Below are 6,476 nucleotides of genomic sequence, written 5' to 3'. Positions count from 1 at the left end.
GTTGGATGCAGCTTGCATTACATTCAGACTCTGGGAAATCATATTGACTTGCTGAGTCAATATTTTGTTTTGAGCCAAGATGGCATTCAGAGTATCAACTTCAAGAACTCCCTTCTTCATAGGCGTCCCATTACTCACAGGATTCCTTTCAGAAGTGTACATGAACTGGTTATTAGCAACCATGTCAATGAGCTCTTGAGCTTCTGCAGGCATTTTCTTTAGGTGAATGGATCCACCTGCAGAGGTGTCCAATGACATCTTTGATACCTCAGATAAACTATCATAGAATATATCCAGGATGGTCCATTCTGAAAGCATGTCAGAGGGACACTTTTTGGTCAACTGTTTGTATCTTTCCCAAGCTTCATAGAGGGATTCACCATCTTTTTGTTTGAAGGTTTGAACATCCACTCTAAGCTTGCTCAGCTTTTGAGGAGGAAAGAACTTGGCTAAGAAAGCCGTGACCAGCTTATCCCAAGAGTTCAGGCTGTCTTTGGGTTGAGAGTCAAACCACACTCTAGCTCTGTCTCTTACAGCAAAAGGGAAAAGCATGAGACTGTAGACTTCAGGATCTACTCCATTAGTCTTAACAGTATCACAGATCTGCAAGAATTCAGTTAAGAACTGAAAAGGATCTTCAGATGGAAGTCCATGAAACTTGCAGTTCTGCTGCATCAGAGAAACTAATTGAGGTTTCAGCTCAAAGTTGTTTGCTCCAATGGCAGGAATGGAGATGCTTCTTCCATGTAAATTGGAATTAGGTGCAGTGATGAGCAGATAATTTATACGCTTTTTGACACTGTTTTTAGTATGTTTTTAGTAGGATCTAGTTACTTTTAGGGATGTTTTCATTAGTTTTTATGTTAAATTCACATTTCTGGACTTTACTATGAGATTGTGTGTTTTTCTGTGATTTCAGGTATTTTCTGGCTGAAATTGAGGGACTTGAGCAGAAATCAGATTCAGAGGTTGAAGAAGGACTGCTGATGCTGTTGGATTCTGACCTTCCTGCACTCAAAATGGATTTTCTGGAGCTACAGAACTCGAAATGGCGTGCTTTTAATTGCGTTGGAAAGTCGACATCCAGGGCTTTCCAGCAATATATAATAGTCCATATTGTGGTCAAGAATAGATGATGTAAACTGGTGTTCAACGCCAGCTTTCTACCCAAATATGGCGTCTAGCGCCAGAAAAGGAGCCAAAACCAGAGTTGAACACCCAAACTGGCACAAAAGCTGGCGTTCAACTCCAAGAAGGACCTCTACACGTGCAACACTCAGGCTCAGCCCAAACACACACCAAGTGGGCCCAGGAAGTGGATTTATACATCAATTACTTACTCATGTAAACCCTAGTAGCTAGTTTATTATAAATATGACCTTTTACTATTGTATTAGACATCTTTGGATTACCTTATGATCCTTTGATAACGTTTTGGGGGCTGGCCATCTCGGCCATGCCTGGACCTTCACTTATGTATTTTCAACGGTAGAGTTTCTACACTCCATAGATTAAGGTGTGGAGCTCTGCTGTTCCTCAAAGATTAATGCAAGTACTACTGTTTTCTATTCAATTCATCTTATTTCGCTTCTAAGATATCCATTTGCACCCAAGAACGTGATGAAGGTGATGATTATGTGTGACGCTCATCACCATTCTCCCCTATGAACACGTGCCTGACAAACACTTCCGTTCTACATGAAATAAGCTAGAATGAATATCTCTTAGATCTCCTAACCGGAATCTTCGTGGCGTAAGCTAGAATGATGGCGGCATTCAAGAGAATCCGGAATGTCTAAACCTTGTCTGTGGTATTCTGAGTAGGATTCAATGATTGAATGACTGTGACGAGCTTCAAACTCGCGAGTGCTGGACGTTAGTGACAGACGCAAAAGGAGGGTGAATCCTATTCCAGCGTGATCGAGAACCAACAGATGAATAGCCGTGCCATGACAGGGTGCATGAGCATATTATTCACTGAGAGGATAAGATGAAGCCATTGACAAGGGTGATGCCTCCAGACGATTAGCCGTGCCGTGACAGGGCATTGGATCATTTTTCAGAGAGATGACCGAAAGTAGCCATTGACAGTGGTGATGTATCACATAAAGCCAGCCATGGAAAGGAGTGAGACTGATTGGATGAAGATAGCAGGAAAGCAGAGGATCAGAGGAACGAAAAGCATCTCCATTCGCTTATCTGAAATCCCTACCAATGATTTACATAAGTATCTCTATCCCTATTCTATTATTTATTATTCGAAAACTCCATAATTATTTTATATCCGCCTGACTGAGATTTGCAAGGTGACCATAGCTTGCTTCATACCAACAATCTCCGTGGGATTCGACCCTTACTCACGTAAGGTATTACTTGGACGACCCAGTGCACTTGCTAGTTAGTTGTATCGAAGTTGTGACAAATTATGAATGTGTAATCACGATTACGCGTACCAAGTTGCTCACGTGCCAGGAATAGTTTGAGCCTGGACATCACAATTTCGTGCACTAAGTTTTTGGTGCCGTTGCCGGGGATTGTTCGAGTTTGGACAACTGACGGTTCATCTTGTTGCTCAGATTAGGTAATTTTCTTTTTGTTTTGTTTTCAAAAATTTTTCAAAAATCTTTCAAAAATTTTCTCCTTTGTTTTTCGAAAAAAAAAATAAGAATAACAAAAATGTTTTCAAAAAAATAAATTATTCTATAGATTCAAAATTTTTAAGAATGAATTCTAGTGTTTCATGAAGCATGTTGAAGCCTGGCTGGCTGTAAAGCCATGTCTATTCCTTTGGGAATGAGTATGTCAAGCGTGTCATGTCAGAATTACATGCTGAAGCTTGGCTGGCCATTGGCCATGTCTAGTGTTTTGGACCGGGGCTTTCATTGAAAGCTTGGCTGGCTAGTGAGCCATGTCTAATTCCTGGACTGAAGCTTTAGACTAAGAATGCAAGATTCCTGGAATTCATATTAAAAATTTTGGAATCCTTATTTTCCTTTTTCATATAATTTTCGAAAAAAAAATTACCAAAAAAAAATTAGAAAATCATGAAAATCAAAAATATTTTTCTGTTTCTTGTTTGAGTCTTGAGTCATATCATAAGTTTGGTGTCACTTGCATATGCATCTTGCATTTTTCGAAAATATCATGCATTCATAGTGTTCTTCATGATCTTCAAGTTGTTCTTGGTAAGTCTTCTTGTTTGATCTTGATGATTTTTTGTTTTGTGTCTTTTCATGTTTATCATATGCATTCTTGAATTCTTAGTGCGTAAGCATTAAAGAATTCTAAGTTTGGTGTCTTGCATGTTTTCTTTGCATTAAAAATTTTTCAAAATTGTGTCTATGATGTTCATCTTGACATTCATAGTGTTCTTGGTGTTCATCTTGACATTCATAGCATTCTTGCATGCATTCATTGTTTTGATCTAAAAATTTCATGCATTGCATAATTTTCATGTTTTTCATAAAAATTTCAAAAATAAAAAAATATCTTTCCCTTTTTCTCTCATCAAATTCGAAAATTGAGTTGACTTTTTCAAAAATTTAAAAAAAAAAAATCAAAGTTGTTTCTTATGAGTCAAATCAAATTTTCAATTTGAAAATCTTATCTTTTTCAAAATCTTTTTCAATTTTTGTATTAAATTTTCGAAAATAACATAAACAATTAATGTTTTGATTCAAAAATTTCAAGTTTGTTACTTACTTGTTAAGAAAGATTCAAACTTTAAGTTCTAGAATCATATCTTGTGATTTCTTGTGAATCAAGTCATTAATTGAGATTTTAAAAATCAAATCTTTTTCAAAAACTAATTCCTATCATATCTTTTCAAAAATATCTTCTTATCTTTTTCAAAAATTTGATTTCAAAATATCTTCTCTAACTTCCTAACTTCTTATCTTTTCAAAATTGGTTTTCAAAATTTGTTTCAACTAACTAACTAACTTTTTGTTTGTTTCTTAACTTTTTCAAAACTACCTAACTAACTCTCTCTCTCTAATTTTTGAAAATATCTTCCCTCTTTTTCAAAAATTTCTTTTTAATTAACTAATTATTCTTATTTTTATTTTTAATTTAAAAAAAATTTCGAAAAAAATACTAACAATTTTCAAAAACCATTTTCGAAAATCACTAACTCTTTTTCAAAATAATTTTCGAAAATTATCCCTCCCCCATCTTATTCTATTTATTCATTCATATCCTAACATCTCACCTCACATCTCTGCCATCCTCACAGTTGTGTTTCTTCCATTATATTACATTCTTTGTCTCCCCCTCTTCTTCTACTCACACAGGGATCCCTATACTGTGGTATAAAGGATCTCTATTATTATTATTATTTTTCTGTGCCTTCTTCTTTGTCATATGAGCAGGAGCAAGGATAAGAACACTCTTGTGGAAGCAGATCCAGAACCTGAAAGGACTCTGAAAAGAAAATTAAAGAGAGTCTAAATTACAACAATCCAGAGATAACCTTTCAGAAATTTTCGAACAGGAAGAGGAGATGGCAGCCAAAAATAATAATAATGTAAGGAAGATGCTTGGTGACTTTACTGCACCTAATTCCAATTTACATGGAAGAAGCATCTCCATTCCTGCCATTGGAGCAAACAACTCTGAGCTAAAACCTCAATTAGTTTCTCTGATGCAGCAGAACTACAAGTTTCATGGACTTCCATCTGAAGATCCTTTTCAGTTTTTAACTGAATTCTTGCAGATATATGATACTGTTAAGACTAATGGAGTAGATCCTGAAGTCTACAGGCTCATGCTTTTCCCTTTTGCTGTAAGAGACAGAGCTAGATTATGGTTGGATTCTCAACCCAAAGACGGCCTGAACTCTTGGGATAAGCTGGTCACGGCTTTCTTAGCCAAGTACTTTCCTCCTCAAAAGCTGAGCAAGCTTAGAGCTGATGTTCAAACCTTCAGACAGAAAGAAGGTGAATCCCTCTATGAAGCTTGGGAAAGATACAAACAGTTGACCAAAAAGTGTCCTTCTGACATGCTTTCAGAATGGACCATCCTGGATATATTCTATGATGGTTTATCTGAGCTATCAAAGATGTCACTGGACACTTCTGCAGGTGGATCCATTCACCTAAAGAAAATGCCTGCAGAAGCTCAAGAACTCATTGACATGGTTGCTAATAACCAGTTCATGTACACTTCTGAAAGGAATCCTGTGAGTAATGGGACGCCTATGAAGAAGGGAGTTCTTGAGGTTGATACTCTGAATGCCATATTGGCTCAGAACAAAATATTGACTCAGCAAGTCAATATGATTTCTCAGAGTCTGCATGGAATGCAAGCTGCATCCAACAGTACTCAAGAGGCTTCTTATGCAGAAGAAGCTTATGATCCTGAGAACCCTGCAATAGCAGAGGTAAATTACTTAGGTGAACCTTATGGAAACACCTATAACTCATCATGGAGAAATCATCCAAATTTCTCATGGAAGGATCAAAAGCCTCAACAAGGCTTTAATAATGGTGGAAGAAACAGGTTTAGTAATAGCAAGCCTTTTCCATCATCCACTCAGCAACAGACAGAGAACTTTGAACAAAATACTTTTAATCTAGCAAATTTAGTCTCTGATCTATCTAAGGCCACTGTGAGTTTCATGAATGAAACAAGGTCTTCCATTAGAAATTTGGAAGCACAAGTGGGCCAGCTGAGTAAAAGGATCACTGAAATCCCTCCTAGTACTCTCCCAAGCAATACAGAAGAGAATCCAAAAGGAGAGTGCAAGGCCATTGACATAAGCACCATGGCCGAACCCAAAGAAGGAGAGGAGGACGTGAATCCCAAGGAGGAAGACCTCCTGGGACGTCCAATGATCAATAAGGAGCTTCCCTCTGAGGAACCAAAGGACTCTAAGGCTCATCTAGAGACCATAGAGATTCCATTGAACCTCCTTATGCCCTTCATGAGCTCTGATGAGTATTCCTCTTCTGAAGAGAATGAGAATGTTACTGAAGAGCAAACTGCCAAGTTTCTTGGTGCAATCATGAAGCTAAATGCCAAATTATTTGGCATTGATACTTGGGAAGTTGAACCTCCCTTGTTCATCAATGAACTAAGTGATCTGGATCAACTGACATTGCCTCAGAAGAGACAGGATCCTAGAAAGTTCATAATACCCTGCACCATAGGCACCATGATCTTTAAGGCTTTGTGTGACCTTGGTTCAGGAATAAACCTCATGCCCCTCTCTGTAATAGAGAAACTGGGAATCTATGGGGTGCAAGCTGCTAAAATCTCATTAGAGATGGCAGACAATTCAAGAAAACAGGCTTATGGCAAGTAGAGGACGTGTTAGTAAAGGTTGAAGGCCTTTACATCCCTGCTGATTTCATAGTCCTGGATACTGGAAAGGAAGAGGATGAATCCATCATCCTAGGAAGACCTTTCCTGGCCACAGCAAGAGCTGTGATTGATATTGACAGAGGTGAAATAGTCCTTCAATGGAATGAGGACTC

At 37.8% G+C, this 6,476-nt stretch overlaps 2 non-coding genes across 2 annotated transcripts; one reads left to right on the top strand and one right to left on the bottom strand.

Moving 5' to 3' along the window:
* The first annotated feature begins 312 nt into the window (after nt 1-312).
* LOC148561747 (small nucleolar RNA R71) lies at nt 313-420 on the top strand. The gene has a single exon (XR_015887647.1). It is a non-coding gene; the product is annotated as a small nucleolar RNA R71 (small nucleolar RNA).
* Nucleotides 421-4,897: 4,477 nt separating this feature from the next.
* On the bottom strand, nt 4,898-5,005 carry LOC148561746 (small nucleolar RNA R71). The gene has a single exon (XR_015887358.1). It is a non-coding gene; the product is annotated as a small nucleolar RNA R71 (small nucleolar RNA).
* Nucleotides 5,006-6,476: the final 1,471 nt, after the last annotated feature.

The sequence above is a fragment of the Arachis ipaensis genome, chromosome B6 (assembly GCF_059453495.1).
Source record: "Arachis ipaensis isolate K30076 ecotype BB chromosome B6, ASM5945349v1, whole genome shotgun sequence".
Taxonomy (NCBI): Eukaryota; Viridiplantae; Streptophyta; class Magnoliopsida; order Fabales; family Fabaceae; genus Arachis; species Arachis ipaensis.
The sequence above is the reverse complement of the archived record's forward strand: the minus strand, read 5'-3'. Positions and strand labels throughout refer to the sequence as shown.